At 46.4% G+C, this 17450-nt stretch overlaps 1 long non-coding RNA gene across 1 annotated transcript in view; it reads left to right on the top strand.

The window, feature by feature from the left end:
- The first annotated feature begins 240 nt into the window (after positions 1 to 240).
- The window catches only part of LOC139078097 (uncharacterized), a 30527-nt gene continuing 13317 nt past the window's right edge, over positions 241 to 17450 (top strand). Inside the window, exons 1-2 of the long non-coding RNA XR_011530853.1 lie at positions 241 to 654; positions 15555 to 15584. This is a non-coding gene — a long non-coding RNA (uncharacterized lncRNA). The remainder of the gene's footprint in view (positions 655 to 15554; positions 15585 to 17450) is intronic.

Genomic DNA, 17450 nt, shown 5'->3' with positions numbered 1-17450 from the left:
CTGGCCAGGCCGGGAACTGGGCTGGGTTCGGGGAAGGCAAGAAAAGGACTGGAGATGCTCTGAGCAGGGCAGAAGGGAGCCCGGGCTGCAGCCGCCCCCAACCGCAGCACCAGCGGGTACAGCTGGAGTCCTCAAGGCCAGGAGGCGGGTGGGGGCAGGGAACGCCTCAGCCGCCGGGGCAGCAGCTCTGAGATAGGGGCTGGCCCGGTGGGAAGTAGCTTGGGGCCCGCGAGTGAAATCAGAGCCTGGCTGGAGCCGACTGCGCGAGAGGCGCTCAGGCACTTGCTCCTGGAAGCGAGGGAGGCCCCGCGCGCTCCGCTCCAAGGGCCTCTCAGGAGCCGGCTCTCCCCACTGCTTAGTGCTTGGGCTTTCAAAGGCAAGACTTGCTCGGGAGCCTTCCAAGGGGTTTTAAATCCTCGTAGGGCTGGGCTAGGCCGAGGTCTGGCATCCAGGTCTCGGATTTTGAGACCCTGGGGAAGAATTCTCAGACTGTAGAGGCAAGCCCGCTCTTGGGGCGCGTTCCCCGAGTAGGGGCGTCGGTGAGGGGCATCTCCAGGCGCGAGCACAAAAGGTAGCGCGAGTCTCTTCTCAGGCGACCCGAGATAAGAGGAAATGAGAACGGGGTTTTCTGACTTCCAACTCATTAGGGACCAGGTAAGGTCAATGCTTTCTCTATTATGTCTTTATCTTAAAAGCGGGTCAATTTAAGATAACGGGGAAAAAAATCCAGAATCTGTGTGAACCGTGCTGATAAAGACTGACCCCTTTCTTGAACTAAAAGCAAGCCAGGCAGACATTCATTTTCTATAAACAAGAGAGTTGTGAGAAGCTGCCTTGAATTCTGATCGAATGTCTCCAGTCTCTCTAGATCCCCCCCCCCCCCTTTATTAGAGCTGGGGAGCAGAGTGAGCGTGGATATTGTTTGTGGAGAACTAGAAGCCTGTCGGGAAATGTGAATCTGAGATGATATGGCTCTTAGGCATGATTTACTGGCTTGTTTGTTTCAAATGTGGCTTTCTTTTAGAATGGAAAGAAAGTGACAGACTTGAGTATTGGGAGGCATGAGGATGAATGTTTTCCTTGCTCAGCCCGGTCAGTATTAGGAGATGCGGGACACTCACTTCCTCTGGCCCTCTCTGCCTTCCTGGCTGGTGTGTTTGTGGTTGTGCAATTGTGTTCTTGCGGCTTTGGGCCACCCTCTGTGGGGCCCAACTTGGGCTCCTGCCTCAAGTTGGAGCATAAAAAGCTTTCTGGTGCCTCTTGGGCCAGTAGCTTCTGGAAGGAGTGTCCTATCCCCAATCACCCTCTGTGGTGAGCTTGCCCTCTGAGCTCCTCCATCAAGTGGCTGGAGGAATTGGGTATGGATGGGAGTAGAGGAAAGAATGTGCTTTCTTGACGGGGAGGCCCAGGGTCTGCATGCCCCCCTCTCCATGTAGTTGTGTTTCTGAACTTTCCTGGATGATTCTCAAAGGAACCCAGGAGCAGAAGGCTCAGCAACTTGACAGCACAGCTTCTGCCTCATCTGAAGCCATGGCTGAAGTGGCTGGCTGCGTCTCTCTCTGATAGTGACCTAATGCTCTATTTGGAGGGCATCTCAACCCAGACCCAGGCTTCTCATTTGATAATGTTTCCCATTTGGTCTCTGCTTTCTAAACATTTACTGTCTTAGTTATTGCGAGTTGTAACAAAGTTTTGGAAAGGGTGAGATTTAAATTCATTTTCCTATTTTATTTCTTTCTTCATTATTTTCAGGACACTGCAATATAAAGTGGTCACTATTAGTGCGCTGCTTGAAACAGAAAAAAATATTTAAAAAATTGCAGGCAATTGGCCACATTAAAGAGCACCCTTTCCTCCAACATAATATTCACATCTGATTCTGCCCAGTGTGTATGTTGGTATAAGTGGTTGCATACAGACACCTGTCTGTGTGTGTATTATAGAAGTGTAGGTGCATATGTCTATCTTATATATCTATTTATAAGATATTCAAAAAGAAAGAATTTTAGTGTAGAATTCTCTTAGTAGGGGATCTTACAGAACCTGTTGGATGCAAGAAAGTTGAATGCATTCATTAGCTCAATTAAGACGCCACATGAAACTTAGTTTCCCTTCAAAAAAATCAAATAAACAAAAACTTTCTTTGGTTTTCCCCACTTTAAATTAGAATATTAATTTATTTTCATGTGAAACTCTGAAGAACTAGCTACGCTTTGGGGAAATATTAAAACTTATTCTTAAAGAAAAAGGACTTGTTGCCTGAGACACACAGCTGTAGATGAGACGTCTTGAAGCAATCTGTAACAAAAATTATTGTCATTTGTCACACCTACCTTACCCACTAACAGAAATCGTTAGTAGGAACACTAGTGCCAGCTAACAAAAACAAGTGGAACTGTTTCTGGCCTTCACAGAGTAGTGGAAATAAGATAGCAGGTCCGAGTGTAGTCTCACAATGAGAAAAGACAAACTTTTCTTCCTCCCTCTCCCCATTTTGTACATTTCTGGGAATTCTGTCTTTGATGCTGGATGGAATCCTCAGTAACACCAGGCTCTTGGTGGAGTGTAAAACATTGCAGTTCTAGGGGTTTCGGTGATTGCTGATAATGTCATTTCTACAAAATCGAATATGTCAGCCCATGATAAGTGTCTTTGGGTACCCTTCCCCAGTCGCAATGCCCTGGAGCCATTCTGTGCAAAATCACCCAGAACGGCAGCGCCTCCACGATGCCTAGCATTCTCCCTCCCAAAGCCACTGCTCTAAGGTGTCCAAAGCTCTAGGAAAACAAGGGTTTATTTGGTCCGCGTGCTACCGATTTACCTGATCCTCCGGCGTACACAAGGCTGAGCGCGCGCGCACAGATGTAAACCTGGGAATTACCGTAATGACACGAAAAGGACTGAGAGCTGGTTCCTCTGAGCTGGTTGCTCGCTCTGTTCTAACCTAGGAGACCAGGTCAGCGGTTTAACAAATCCGGCTACGCCTGTGTATACAGTGGATCTCGCACAGTTAGGGTCCCCGCAGGTGCCCCCAGAGCACCAGGTTTCTAAACAGACTTGCAGCGACCGGCTTTTTCAGAGGAGACTCTGATGCCGCAGAGGATTAAACCTTTCTCCCCGCCTGGCCACTTGACGGTGCCTTGAGGTCTGCAAGGCACCGTTTTCTGGGTGGGGATAAAGGGAGGGGGCAAGCTGGGAAGTGATGGCTTCTTTCCTTCTGAGTGTGCTTCAGCAAGAACTGCAACCCTTGCACCCCAGGCGTGCACAGACCATACATCCTCATCTCTAGCCAGGGAAGACAGAAGCTGTAGCTGGTTCATTGCCACTCACTAACCCACAATATAAACTGGAATGTTGATTACTGCTCCCCAGCAGGACCCCTGGGGCTGAGGCCTGGGTGTAGGAAACTTTGGAAGTGTACGTATGTATCATGCCTACAACTCACACAGCAGGTAAAACTCAGTGTATGTCACACTGGCTTCATACTGAAATCAAATGGGAGAACCTTTGGAAATTTTTAACAAGCCGACACACCCACAGCCATAATCAAGCACTGGATGGGGGTAAAGAGAAAATCTTTGCGATCTATGGTAGTATACAAGGACCTTCATGCATCCCTAACAGTTGACATTAAGCTTCCTGTATGAACTGTTTTCTAACAACTGCTACGCCACACCAACCCAAAATCAGTTGTTGAAAATTAACAACCTGGCTAAATACTTGGATTCTGTTGGTTGGGTGTGTGGAAGCTGGGGATTTGTGTGTATGTGGTTCTGCTTGTTGGTAAGACAAGACAAGAGAGGAAAGGAGAGGGGACTGGAAAGGAGGTGAGGGGAGACAGAGGAACAACGGTGCCTGGTGGAAGTGTGTGGGGTTTGTGACAGCTGAGTCTTGCTGATTATGGCTGGTCTTTGGGTCAAAGTGGTGGGGCAGGGCAGACGAGTGTGGGGTGTTTAGGGGGTGATGCTCATGCGAAGCACAGGGGGGCCTGCTGGGAGGCAGTGTGTGTACCGTCTCTGTGCATTGGGCGGGTAACACAACGGCAACAATTATCTGGCTGAAACATGCTCAAATGGCAAAAAGTTGCAAAATAGATCGACCTCCCTGAGAAGAGAGGGAGCTGGTTACAGAGGTCTGCGGCCATCATCCTTTTTTCAATACATTTTAAACAAGAGGATCTAGGGAGTGATTCCAATTCAATACACATAATCAGTTTGCAAGTCTTATTTCCATTTGAAAACAGGGCCATTTGCAATCATAAGAGCCGGACACGCTGAAAGATACAGAGCGCCTTCCGGGCAGATGATGGGTGACAGAATCTGCAGGCGAGCACTCAATATTTTCTTCTAGCCCCAGACCTTATGCATCAGTCTTTAGGCCCGATGTATTTCAAATCGAATATTCCTGTTGAATGTATAACTTAATTGCTTAGAAAATCGAGACTCCATGGTTGAAGGGCGGAAAAAAAACCCTACAGGAAAGGTGAGAGAGAAACCATATTTGTGCTTCTCCTCGGTGCTGGTTAATAGTCATTTAGTGAAGAGCACACGGGTAAAAGATTTGATGGAAAATTCCAACTTGTTTTTTAAAGGAAGAGCAGCCAGAAGAGGTGTAAAATGCGCGCGTTGGAGCCGCGAAGCCCTGTCCCGTGTGGCGGGGGCCAGCGGGGCGTCTGCGGGGCCGGTCGCAGAGCTGCGACCGCAACCCCGGGGCGGCTCTGCGGCCTCCGGGTTGCACCGCCCGAGGGTCCCTCGCGGCCCCACGGTTTCAAATGGGTGGTCAGGGGTCTCAACCAGAAGTGTGGGCGCTTAAAACCTCGAGCTAGTTTAGGGTCTCTCGTCGGAGAGAGTTTTGGTTTCCAGGACTAAGAAAAGCAGCTGTCCACCACCTCCCCCTTCCTGCCCACAGCCTCGGCACTCCCCAGCCCCCTCGCCTCCCCTCCGACGCCCTGCCCGTGGCCCCAGTCTCTCCTCCCCACACCTTCCCCTCCCCCTCTGTCCCCTAACCAGCGGGTGACCCTCCATCGGGTTCCCCGCCCGCGTCCGGAACAATCTCGGCTCCGCGGCGCCTGCCCTCCAGGCCCCCACCCCCTTCTGGAGACCACACCAAGAAGTCTGGTGTGCGGATGAGTGGAAACCTCCCGTGAATTTGACCCCGGAACATACAGATATTAGTTCACTGGGTCAAGACGACGATCCAAACCCTAAACTGAAGGGAATTTTAAAACTGTCTTAAAATACAATCTTTCTTTGAAGAAATAAAGGAGACCAAACAAAGCCAGCCAACTGCTGCTGTTTCCCTGATGAATTTTCCTAAGAAAAAAAGAGATTCCATCTCTGCGCAGATACCACCATCTAACGAACTTTCTAGTAGGCTGAAACTCAATCTAATAATAGTTACGTGTTTAATGCTGATTTCCATTTTTATTTCAAAAGGGGATAATTTATGAACCTCCTCAAGTTGGTGCCTCTTAGGCAGGCGCTGTGTCTTTAGACGTACTTGGGAAGCATTTTTGCCTCTGGGAAGGTCTCAGAACCAATAGATGGGGGAGAGGCGGATGGAGGAGTTTCTGTGCAGCTCCCACCGGCTTGCTCAATTTTCTGCAAAGCTCGCCCAAAAAGCCCTGGTGTTCTCCTTAACAGACGTCGCACACACACACACACACACACACAGCTGTAAACTCTCTAGATTTTTTTCCTCTCTAGAACCCATTCTATGGATGAGCAAGACTGGGCCTGAGGCACTAATCCACCCTGAGGAGGACAGGGCAGCCCTCCCACAGGGAGCCTCCAGGCTCCCTATTTCTGCAAACCAGGAGGACAAAACTCCTACAACTGACGGGAGGTGAGAGTAAGGCTGGGACCAGTAGGACCCATCTGCTAGGGTGAAGGGGAGCTAGTGGCCCCCTTGAGGACAGGGCCCCAGCCTAGGTTTAGCTGGGTAGACAGAGGGAGTGCACAGGAATGTGCCTCAGAGCAGCAGCGAGCCAGAGCAGGCTCCCAGGGCAGAAAGTTCCAGCCACTTGACAGCTCCATAGAGATACGGTGACTCCAAGACCATTTCAAGGAGTGGTGGATGTTCTGTGCTGATCCCTTTCCATCCTCCTGGACCTCCCTGGGGACCAAGGATATGCAGGCTCAAGATTGCTGGCCCGAGTCTTCAGGAGCAATCTGAGTCAGGGAGAAGAAACCTCAGCCTGCCTTCCTCAGGGAGCCCTCTCCTTGTCTCCCGAGGGAGACATGGGAGATCCTCATGAGCACCCAAAACCACCTGCAGGCACATCCTATTCTTGTATTTCTAGCCTGCTGTAGCTTTATTGTCTACTTTTCATTGGTTTCCTCATTCTCTTTTTCTGTTTCTTCATTTCAATGCCTGTGTTTTACTTGTTTTCTTGTCCAATTCCAGCCTCATAGCTGCAGTCTTACTTTGCAGGCAATTCGGTATCATTTTCCTAATGTCAGTACTAAAAGGAAAAGCAGATAAAGTGCGTGCGCTAAGCCATAAAGAATGAGAGCTAGTAAGGCCCATATGAGAAGCCAGTTGGGGGTAAGAAGACCAGAGAACGGCCAAGGTCAGCCTATCAGAGGACTAGGGAGAAAAATGACCGAAGCAAAGAGAAGCAGCAGCACAGAGAAATTCAATTAACACCAGTAGATGGGAAGAAAGGAATACAGCCCCCACTTAAGGCACAGGCCTGGCCTGGACAAGCATAGAACCGAATGAGGAGGAAGCAGATGTGCGTGTGGTGGTGTCTCTGAGCTGAGAAGCTAACCTATGAATCCCTTCCTTGCCTCCTGCCAGACCTTAAGAATGGGCACTTTCTGCCAGAGCACATTAAGGGGCCAGGGAGCTGAGGGGCCAGGGATGGAGTTTGCTTCCTGAACTCCAGCCACCTCCTCCCACCTGGCCAGCTCTGGGCTCTACCTTGGGGAGAAACAAATTCAGGGGGACCTAGGGGGCAGAGGGCGAAGTCACTAGGAGAAGAAATAGTGGCTTCTGGAAACTTCGGTGGAAACAGACAAAAATCCTTTCTTTCGCACAAGTGCCCCACCCCTCCTCCAAGCAATTGGAGAAGGGACTTTAGAAAGAGGGGAGCCTCTTGGTCTTTCCCGACCCTGGTTGTTGGACAGCGCCCCCTTTCGTCCCTGCCAGCACGACCTCGAGGGAAGTGCCACGTGGAAGGAGCCCGAGCTGCCTGGGAAAATGGCAGGGCGATTGTACTGGGACTTGGAGCCGAGCCCGCCCCGCAGCCCTCCACCTTCGGGTCCCCAGTCGTTTCCCAAAGTGGAAGGCGGGTCCCAAGAGGGCGGCAGATTCCTGGCGACCCACAGGGCGCATCCTCGGGCGGGCGCGCAGCGGGCGGGGCCGCGTCTCTGTCGCGCTCCCTCCCTCCCCCGGGCCGCCCACCCCACCCCGCCCCGCCCCGCCCCGCCCGCGGCGCAGCCCCGGAGCCCGTGACTGCGGCGGAGACCCGGGCTTGCCCGGCCGCCGGGGACTCTGCACCGCGCGGAGGGGAAGGGAATCCCGCCATACAATTTTCCAGGACGGTCATTTCCAGCCCCCCCCCAAGCCCGCCCAGCCCGCCTGCGGGTTTCTCCGAGGGGCCGGGACGCCCGGGGCCCTTCCTTTCTGAAGGGGCTCGCCCACAGTGATGCGTTGTAGCTGCAACGCATTAACCCTTTTAACACCCCAGCATGACACTGTGTCCGTGAGGACCTCATTGGGTCGGTGACCGCAGAAGCGCCTGTTTGAGATGCTTCCCGGCCTGTGATGCCCAGGCCTTCCTCCCCACCGGCCGGGGGCCCGCTGGCGGGGTCGGGGAGGGGGACCCAGGCCCGGCGCCGGCTCGGCGGCACCGGAGGGCGGCCGCCCAGACTTCCCGCCGTCGGCGCCCACCGCTCGGCCCCCGCGGCGGCCAGAGGCAGCCGGCTCCCGAGTCCCACCCGGCCGCGGCCCTGCCGTCGGGGCTTTTCCCGGCAGGTCAGCTGGCGGGTCCCGACGCCCGGGTCCCCCCTCTTCGCCCCGCGCGCTCGCCCGCCCTCCCCCGTTAGTATTCCTCGATAATTTCGGAGGCAAAGATTCCCAACTTTGGGGGGAATTTGTTTCATCTCTCCTAGATTCAGAAACGGAGTCTTCCACAGTCTTAATGCGTGTGTTTATTTTTTTCTAGCATTCAAACGAATGCGAAGCCACGGATCGAATCCCATCCCTCATTTGGGGTTAGCTTCTCCCGATATTTCACACGGAAAACAAAACTGGGTCCCTCTTATTTGTACTTGTCCTTAACCTTTGCAGCAACTGCTGTAGATGCGGCTCTGTCCATTCTCTAATAGATTTTACCAGGGGCTGGTGACAGAGAACTGATTTCTTTTCTATTAGGGTTTAGCACATCTTTGTTGAAGGCCTGTAGAATGACCAGGGATTAGATTTGCATCTCTTAGACGCCCTGTGTGGTCTTTGTGCGAAGCTTGTAACTGTTAAAAATGACTTGTTAGGAAGCGTGTGGGCTCTCATCGCTCTCCTTTTGACAGAACGATTGTGAAATTCAGATTGGCCCTGTAGGATTTAGCCCGCAGATTCCACCTGAACCCTAAGCAATTAGACCCTAATCTCACCGCAATCATATTTGAGTTAGGATTTGTTGCACTTTGTTAACTTCAATTAAAAGCGGTGGAAAAATTTTTTTTCCAGCTTTTAAAGTGAAATCTCCAGGCGTAAAACCTCAGGACTTCTCTGAACCGGTTTTGGTGGTGACGGGGATTTCTCCTCCGCGCGGTTTCCTCCCGCCTGCCCCTCCCCCATTTCAAGGGCTCTTTTTTCTTCCCCCGGCGCTCGCTCCTGCCCGGAGCATCTTCTCAGGGGTGGAATTCAGGTCCACCCGGGAAGAACCGCGTCCAGATGACTCCCAGCTTCGAGGGGCGCCCAAGTTCCTGGGCGTCCCCAAGGCGCGGACAGGGCGCCTGCGTCCCGCTGGGGCGCGGAGCCTCCGCACCCTCTCGGGCCGGCCGGGGGGGGGCCGCAGCTCCGGGCCATGAGCGTGGGCGCCGCTCGGGCATCTCGCTTCCCGCGGCGGCGGGGACGCTCCCGAGCGAGCGCAGGGCGGCGGCTGCAGAGGCGGCGAGCCGCGGACACCGCTGCGGCCTGGCCCGGGCCTGGCTCCGGCCGCGCGGCCTGCTGCGCGCACAGCGGCGCCGGGGTTGGGGGTCTCGCGTCCGCCGCGCGCGCCTCTGCGCCTGGACCCGCCTGGACCCGGCGATGCTGCGGGCCCGGGTCTCTCCGGCCTCCTCCCGCCAGGCCCCGGCGCCCAGGCCGGCGGCATCTCAGCGGTTCCCAGGGCGTTTAACCCCGACGCGGTTCCCAAGGGTCGCCTGCGGTGACTGTCAGGGCAGGTCACCTTAGTAGTATTTCTTGACCTGTGGTGAGTTTCTCGCCTTCATTTATTTATCTGGTGCCACTTTGTCTCTTTCATTTCCTCAGCACATCTCATTTGGGAGACACATGACGATGACTCTGGGTTATCGTGTTTTCCATTTCGACTCATGACCACTTCTTTGCTCCTAGTGAGTTTGATTCTGTTCCCTAAATCACTGCTTCAGCTCATTTGTCGCGCCAGCCAGCAGAGGATGTAAGCAAGAGGAATCTTCTGGCATGGATGACCTCCCTGCGTTTATTTGAGGGGGAAGGCTGGAAACGCCACTTCTTAAACTTCCCGATAAACTTTTTAATAGCAAGCGCCCTCATTGTCACTTGCCTCGGACAAAAATTTTTTAAAACGTTCTTTATTGTTGATTCCGTAGGAATGATGGAAAGCCAGCCTCCAACCTGGCTCTGCCTTTGTAACGAGAACATTATAAACGAGGAGCAAGTACTTTGCTGACGCTGAGTTCTATACAAACGTGAGCAAGGCTAGCCGGTTGAAGCAAGCCGTGGGCTCCTCCAATGTTTTCTGAGGTGGAGTCTGTTTTAACCAGGCTCATCTCTTTGGATAATTCTTATAGCTCATTATCTTTAACTTTATTAAGAATTCTTGAGGGTTCAAGGGAATAAAGGAGAGATGTTTTGCCATTGGGTGGCGGGAGGTGGAATGTGGCCTCGAGGGTGAGGAGGAGGGGGGAGCCAGACTGTGATGATCTCTTTGAGATCCACCAGCCGAAGTCTTGATCTATCGATTTCGGATCCTGCTTTAAACCAATCCTGCGTGCAGTTTAGTGCAGTTTTCCATCTGTGAATAGGAGCTGTATCAAAATCCTAGTGTGACCATGACAATTGGGTAATCACACACAAGGCATCTTTGCTAATGGAGAGATTCTGTAAATATGTTTCTAGTGAATACACAGATAACAGTCGCAGTGGAGGGGTCAGGTGCCACAAATCATAGATTGCTCTGCCAAGGGTTGCCAGCCATCTCAGGCTTGGAAGGACATTAACTGCCTTTGCATTCTCAGAATACTCTCCTCGGTTCGTGATTTCACTTACTTGACCCTACTTCTGTTATTAAAAAGCTGGCAGGCACAATCAAGGGCAAGCAGGTTGGCTACCTACCCTTCTGGCAGCCCTCCAATATTCCCATTTAGCTGCCAGGAGACACAGAGAGGAGTGAATCAGTCATGTAATCCAGCAGTAGCATCTAGAAGGTACCAGGAAAACTTCAGCGGCAGCAGGCGGGTCCGCCAATCAGCCCCGTTTCTGGACTCCGCACTACATATGTGTAATAAATCACTCGGGGGGAATTCACTCGTCAGGAGGGCAGGGAGGACAATGGTAAGAAGTCACTTGGGTGCAGGAGCTCTCAAGCAGTTTCCTTGGAAAGTAAGTTGTAAGCGCATTACTTGATAGTCCCAGTTTTGAAAAACCCACAAATAGAAATAAGATTCTCATTACAAATAGGGAGAAAAAAATCAGGCAGCGTGTCCCTTATCAGATAGTAGTAGGGGAAGAAAATCGAGAGCTTTTGATGAAATTCGTCAATAGAACAAACTTCTGGCTTTCCACATTTGCTTTGAAAGAGAAATTATTGCTAACTTGATAAGATTTAGGCACTCCACTTTCAGAGAAATGTGAAATTGAAATTATATAAAATAGTTTTTTCCTACCTTGACTTGAAACAAGGAGGCATTTGGCAGACAAGGACACTGTAAAAGCTGAATACGTCTCTCTCTAATGTTAGTGTTCTTTCCTCGAGGATGGAAAGTCTAGGAATATAAAATAAAAGACTTGGAAGGGTGAAACAAGACTTCCTATGCCTTTGTTGGCAGGATAGGCCCTTTGCTCATACTTTTACATTAGAAGTGGCTTTGGGTTCCAGGACGAACCATCATGACTGATGGTAAAGCCATAACTTTGACTGGTAGTTACCGTGAAAGGTAGAGCAACCTCATCAATGACATCTTCTCCAGGAGACTTGCTCAGGCGAGAGGTCTCATAGCACTTCTTGAACAGAAAAGAAAAGTATAGTTCACTGAAGTATGAGTGTTCAGGAAGGCTAGCAAAGTATATTTTAGAAGAAATCATATTTTCCAATATGTCAGGAGGTCTCTAGATGTGAGATATGAAAAAACTAATTTAATTTTTTTTCAAAATTAGACTATCATTATATTAGCATATGCTTAAAGAATGGAGATAGGCATTACTCATCTACATTACCAAAGGGGAAAAATATTTAAAAACCAGATGACAGATTTGTGCCTTACTAATTTAAACAATACTGAATGATGACAATCTCCCAAGTTCACTGAAGCAGGAATGGGAGAGAATCTCTATAAAAGCAAATTAAAAAAAGATGTCATTGTACAAATATACCTAACCCCCCAGTTTGCTAGCTTAGAATGCAAATCATTACTTGCTTTTGCTACTGAGAGTCATTTAATGTAATGGATTCATTTTAAACCCACAAGAAAACCGAAGCCTATGTCTTTTTATAAGTTTTTGAAGAAGTTTCAAATGGCCCCACTGAAGTTGGAGACATAAATATATTTTTTCTTCTTCTTAAACTATAAAGTTGGAATTTATGCTGATGACCATTTTCCATCCTAATAACACTTCCTGCCAGAAAAGTTTTTCTTTCAAGAGAAGAGATAGAAAGTGGACAGACAGAAATTCCCAGCCTACATGATTTGACAGTGGTCACATTTCACATTCTTAAATTTAGAGCTGTAAATGACCATATTCTTTTTTTCTTGTAAATCTGCTGTTAGGCAGTAAGTACCGTGTCTAGTTCCTGGCACATAATAGCTGTTCAGTAAGTTTGCTGAATGAATGAATTTATGAAACACTTTCATTATTTCCCTTGCTGTACTCTTTTCTTATATGTAAAAATGTAAAGATAAAGGAGTATTATTAACATTCTTTTTTTTAAATGTGAGCAAAAACTTGTTAATTCTTGGTGGATTTGACTCAAAATGACATAAAAGAGGCCCTATTCTATGCTAGTTAGTAAGAGAGGAATCTCTTACTCACATTTCCCTACCTATTTAAATGAAAATTGTTTGAGGTAATGCTGTAATGTTTAAAACAAACAAAACCCCCAAAGCTTAGCTGTAACACAAAATGAGCCCTAAAAATTAATAAATTGGAAAATCCTTAGAGTTAATCTCTTTTCACATTCCAGACTTACACTTTCTATGGCACCCCACCATTCAAGACCTTTAAAATTCTAAAGGGTAGCCATCTTCTGAAGTGGTGAGGGGATCAGAAGGTCACAAATCCTATCATCCTTTAAGGGGTTGGGGTGGGAACTGGCCAGTGTGGTCTCATCTAACAGAATTTAAACCTAATTTTGATTGTTAAAGATAATGCCACATAGGGCTGCTCCATGGAAGGTGGTCCACTGGCCAAGAGGAATCCATTATGCAGGAAAGATGGCTACTATTACTGTGTTCCAAACTTTTATTCCTTAGTGAGCACCCCTCACATTTGAGTAGGGTCCATAGCTTTGGGGCACAATGGAACCAATGGAGTGGAGTCAGGGGGGAATGAAAAGATTGGATCTAGCTTCAGAATTGGGATGCCTGGTGCCTTATGTTGGCCCAAACAGCTACTAGATCCTCTCTTCATTGATTTGGGGCCTGGCTCAAGATTATGTACACGTTAAGTGAAGAATATACTGGCAAATTCTTTTCTATTTTGAATGTGAAGCCTTTTATCAAGGAGTATGAGGATATTATTTCAAGTGGAAAATGTGTACTTCTGCACCAAGGACGTCCCTGGCTTCAGCTAGGCAGGTTCCTAGAAGACATTTGTATCTAGGTAGCATTTGCTCAGCAAGGTAGGGAAGACAGGAAGCAGTCAAACAGCAACAGAACCCCAAACAAGCTACATCTTAAATCTGAATTCCATTTTTTTAAGACTAAAAACCCTCTTTTAAAGCACTCCCTTGGCATGAAGATATTGATATCACTTCCTGTTTATACCCAAATATGCATTTATAGTCTTAGTGGGTTACAGGTAATCCTTCAACTTGTGTCCCTAGTAAGAAATGGAGTCCTAAAATGACCTATGTCTAGACAATGTTTAGAACAATGGCAACCCACTGTTCACCCAAGAGTTCTCTTCATTCACATGTAGGTGGGAGCTGGTATTTCATCACCAACTTTATGCCAAAGTCAACTCACTATAGTGAGAGAGAGATTATAAAATTGTGCTTAGAAAAAATAGTTGATAGAATCCAAAAATAGAGATTGATACAAATGTCCTGCAGTCAGTGTACATCCAGTTTAGACATTGTACAGAAGAACAAGGGGACATCATCCTAAGATGTGAAGATTTTGTGATAAGAAAAAAATATGGTGGTCTATTTATTGATTTACGTTTTCAGTCAGTAAACTGTCACTGAGTGCTTACTCCAGGCAAAGTACTAGGCATGGAGAAAAAGATATGCCTCTGACCTCAAAGACAATACTTTGGGGAGACAGGCATGTAAATAGACAATTCGTGTTCAGTGCAATGAGTGGAGAAATGTGAGGTTTGTGCAGAAGGCACTGGGATCCCAGGGGAAGAAGCATCTATGTTTGGCAAGAGGGGAAAAGGTAATGCTTGAGCTCCCTCTTGAAGGAGGAGCAGAGTTTTATGAGGCATTCCAGGTGGAGGAAACAGCATGTGCAAAGGCCCAGAGGCAATGAAAAGTGTATCATGTTCAGGGTGTCATACCTAGTTTGTATTGACGGCGTAGAAATTGTGAATAGAGTGTTGGGAGTAGAACTGATTGGGTGGGTCAGGCTAAACATTTTGAAGACCCTTGAATGTCAGACTAAAAGTGTAGATTTATCTTGTAGCAGATGGAAAGCCATTGAAAATAATCAAACATAATCAGATGTGCATTTTAGAAAGACCATGCAGTCAGCAGACTGGAGGATGGATTGGAAGTGGGGACAAATTAGGGACAATGAGACTATGTGGTAGTTGTTTTTACCTGCCTGCTTGATGTAAGAGTGATGAAAAGAACTGCCTTTCATTAAATAGATACAAATTCTCAAACCCTGGCAAGAATGAAGAGATCTTCCAAAGAGGCATCTTTTTAAGGAAAATGACTGTTCCCACTGAGTAAGATTGCTGGTTAATTTTGTATGCCCTGCTCATACCTTTTAGGGTCAAGGGGTTGTTGCTTATTGTTTTACTTAACTGTATGATTGACATCCACCTGAGCTAACATTTCTGTTTCTGTATCGAAAGACCATGTAGTGTAGAAGGAGTGCTACCAGGAGTCAAGAGACTTTCCTCTAGTTGAGCTTAAAGTCTTAGTCTTTCTAAGACCTTGGAGAAGTCACTTTACCTCTTTAGGCTTCAGTTTCTTCAGGTGTAAAGTGAGGGGCACAGTGTAAACTATTTGTAATGCCACTTTATTTATATTGTTCTAAGATTTGTGACTTTGCACTTGTTAATCTCTCCCAATGTTTATTTCTTACCTCATTTTAATGATTTTTCACCATTTTAAGAGGGATAGAAATATTTAGAAGATAATCTCAGGATATGTTATTTAGGGCAAAATTCTGTTTTTATTGCATGACACAACACATTTAGCCTTCCTCCTGGAAACAGCAGGATGTTGGCAGCTGCTTTGAAACTGTGGCCTTTTTGCTCAAGAGTTGCATTTTGTCCCCATATGAACAAAAAGATGACTATTTAATCACTTTCAATGTCTACTAGGCTAAATTAATAATTTAGCTCTAATTTTTAGGTTATGAGTTTTCCTGTCCAAAATGGTGGTTTCTCAGGTCAGAAAATTGTACGTTCTCAGAAAGCAAGTGTGTGGATAAAATTGTGGCCCTGAAAATTACGGAAAGTGTACTGCTGCTAATAAAACTCTCCTGATTTTAAATTCCGAATTTCCCTGGAAACTTTCTGTTATTTAATGTTCTTTTTTTTTTTTCCACTTAAGGGCCTGTTTACATTGGTAATATATCTTCTAGAGCTCTGGGAGTCCACGGGTTTGTACCTACAAAACAGCACAGCACTGTTACTGTGCTTCAGAGACATGCAGGGGTCCCAGGGCAAATCAAAATGTTTTTAAATGTATGACATGTGTGAAGTTGATGAAAATTCATGGCTTCTCTCACCAGGGCTGCTTGAGCTTAAATCATCAGAGAAAGGTGAGTGCAAAGAATTTTATTTAATACTTTTAATTCCGGAATCCTTCCCATCCCTTGCTCACGGTCCCATGTTTTCGCTCTGTTCTATTTAGCAGCCTGATTACAAAAATAAAAAATTAGCAGCATGCTCTAAATTGCTTTTCAGAATTTTCTGCTTAACCCATCGCTAAGATGTGTAACTTTTAAAGAGGAATTGAAATGTGGTTTGAGAATGTAATCACGTACTATAGAACACGCAAAATCCATGTGAAAGAGCACACGAGCGCCGTTAATTTAACTGATTATACTTTATGCTTTAGAAATATTTTCAAATTTATCTTTCAAAATTGGAAAGAAAATATTGCAGGGAATTTTGAAGAGATTAAAAAAGCCAAAATGCTGTGGATATTGAGATCAGCTGTTTTTAAGTAAAAGTCCATTCAAAGCAAAATAAAAGGCATTGTGTAGTGGGTGCCGGCTAAAACTGAGAACACAAGAGCATTGCAGTTAATTAGAACCAATCAACAGGATGCTTTGCAACATTTCTCACATCAGTGTGCCATCTGATCTTCATAATACAAATTTCCCACAGTCTGGATGCCAAGGGGATGAGAAATAAATATTTGAGTCATTAAAATATATGATGTATTTCAATTGCTCTTTTCAATAATTATTTTTAGGTCATTGTTACAAAAATAAGATCTTGAAAATCCCCAAATGTTGTTCTATTTATGTTTTAGGTGGATAATCTTAGTTACACTTTTTTGTTTTAATTTTACATGTGTTTGAACATGAGGAAAAAACTCACAATTTTTGAAAATAAAATTTAGAGCATGAATTTGAGTTGTTATAGGATTTATGTACGGTTATTGTACTTGTGAGAGGTAACTGGGCTTTTTCTGGACTATTGAGCCATGATATTATGAATGATTAATTAGTATATTACAAATAATGAAGTATTACATTATAGCTATTTGCATATTAACAGAATACTGAGCTAAATTAACTAATTAACATCTATATCATACGTCTTAAAAAATATGCCATGCTTAACACTACTGTGTTTCTCCGATTCATTCAATATTTCGTTCTACTCAAAAGTGTTACTTCAGTTTCATTTCTTCTACATCAGGAATTGCTCTATGAGGGCAAAAATAATGCTTTTGTCATATTTTCATGAAGTTCACAGTCTGTTCATTATAAACAACAGTCATTTTCCTCTTCTTTCCCCCTGCCTCCTTCTTTTTTTGTTTTTGGGTTTTTTTGTGATGTGTGTGATGGCTTCTTTGTTGTGTTGTCCTCTCACATTAAAGGTAGTGCTCCCTCTGGACCACTGAAGTGCTTCAAAACACACTCGTAAGATGGCTTATTAAAAATAGGTAACTCGAATCAGAAATATATACATCCTGACAATAGTTGTTTTTCTCCCTGATAAAATATGATTTGTGAATGTCTCACAGGTGCCCTTTTTAGAGGCAAAAATAGCTGTGAAATTGGTGCTATTAATAAGAAAATAGTCTTCCAAACGAGTCGAGGGTGCATCCTCCTGTATTTATGAGGTACACCTTGCTGTCGGCAGTAATTTACCCTCAGGCTGCAGCCGTCTCTTGCTAAAAGGAAACAAGCTTTAGCAGAAAACAGTTACAGTCCCTTCTGACTGTTTTCGTTTGTTTGGTTTGGTTTGTATGTCTCCTCCTTTTACATCACACAAGATGTTTTTTTTCTCTTTCCACTCCCTAAAAAGCTTTTGTCAAATATTTTCTTTCTTGAGCATTCATTATATATTTCTGTAGAAAGAAAAAAATAATCGTTTCCAAGAACTATCTTCTCTCTAGCACTAAACTTTTTTTTTTGTGCCCTTCTTTGCACAGATTTGGTAACTTGATT

This window comes from Equus przewalskii, chromosome 1, assembly GCF_037783145.1.
Source record: "Equus przewalskii isolate Varuska chromosome 1, EquPr2, whole genome shotgun sequence".
NCBI classification, from domain to species: Eukaryota; Metazoa; Chordata; class Mammalia; order Perissodactyla; family Equidae; genus Equus; species Equus przewalskii.
The sequence above is the reverse complement of the archived record's forward strand: the minus strand, read 5'-3'. Positions and strand labels throughout refer to the sequence as shown.